Here is a 1180-nt window from a genome sequence, read left to right as displayed (position 1 = left end):
TCATACCTCTAATCTTTGTGAGAAGCCGCTGGTGTAGTATCACACTGGACTCGTCTAATAGATACTGATAATAATAATAATAATAGATCGCATTTATATTGTGCTCTATCCCATACTAGTAAAAGCTCTAAGCACTCTGATATCACTTGGTTGTGTTAGAAAGGGTGTTAAACCCATATTGTATCATAGTGATCATGGACTCGTACATCGGATTTGATTGAAGATTAGTATATTGTATTGCAGCGATAACTAGATGTATATCAAGTGTTGGAACCAGTGTAAATGCTTAAGCTATCATCAGGCCGTGTGATGTTTCTGTTCAGTTCCAATAAAAAGTCCAAACTGACATCTGAGATCACGGAGCCTCCTCATAATGCTTCTGTTTCTTTCACCAGAAGTCTACATCTACAGAATAAAAAGCTGCTTCTGAAACCCCCCCTCCCTTCTCCCCCTAAACACTTTCTTCATAATTTGTATTTTTGTTCCATGTTGTATACTTGTGTTCTGTTGCGTCTATTTATTTATCAATTTTAAGCCTTCATTTTTCAATGTTTTACATAATCTTGTTCAGTAATTTATGTACAGTTTTGTAAGTATATTATAGGTCTACTTGTCAAATGTCATTAAAATTAAATGCTATGGAAACGCTTTCCTGATTTGTCTTAATTTTTTTTCTGTGTATTTGTCTTTGTCCTTGGTGTTGGAAAGTATCACTGGGAGTGGTAGGTCTTCTCCTTTTCTCCCTCTTTTGTTCCTGCCCGTCTCTTGCCTTTGTCCTGCGCTAAGTAACTCTTATTGTATTTATTGTTTTCTCTTTTCAGAAACTAAACCTAAACCCTACGTAGTGCTATCATTTCACTGTGCTTCCCTTTCCTCCAACCAATCACTGCCCCTGGAAATCTCCAAGTAGTTTCCTGCAGGTGGTTGAAGGGCTGTGTGGTCTGCTTCTTCTTCTTTTCAGAGTCTGTCGTGGATGTTATTGTGTTGGCCCACTATGAACTATAACTACCACGACAACGTGGGTAAATGTGTCCTTGAAATATTTGTTAGGTCCCGGATACACGTATATTGTGCGATAGGGAAAAGAGGCTGAGGAAGGCCAAGAATAACCCACCTACTTGGTACAGGTGGGCGACAGGACAAGACCTGGACAATATTCTCTCTCTCTCTCTCTCTCTCT

Source organism: Aplysia californica, unplaced genomic scaffold (assembly GCF_000002075.1).
Source record: "Aplysia californica isolate F4 #8 unplaced genomic scaffold, AplCal3.0 scaffold00194, whole genome shotgun sequence".
In the NCBI taxonomy this organism is placed as follows: Eukaryota; Metazoa; Mollusca; class Gastropoda; order Aplysiida; family Aplysiidae; genus Aplysia; species Aplysia californica.
Note: the sequence above shows the minus strand (reverse complement) of the source record.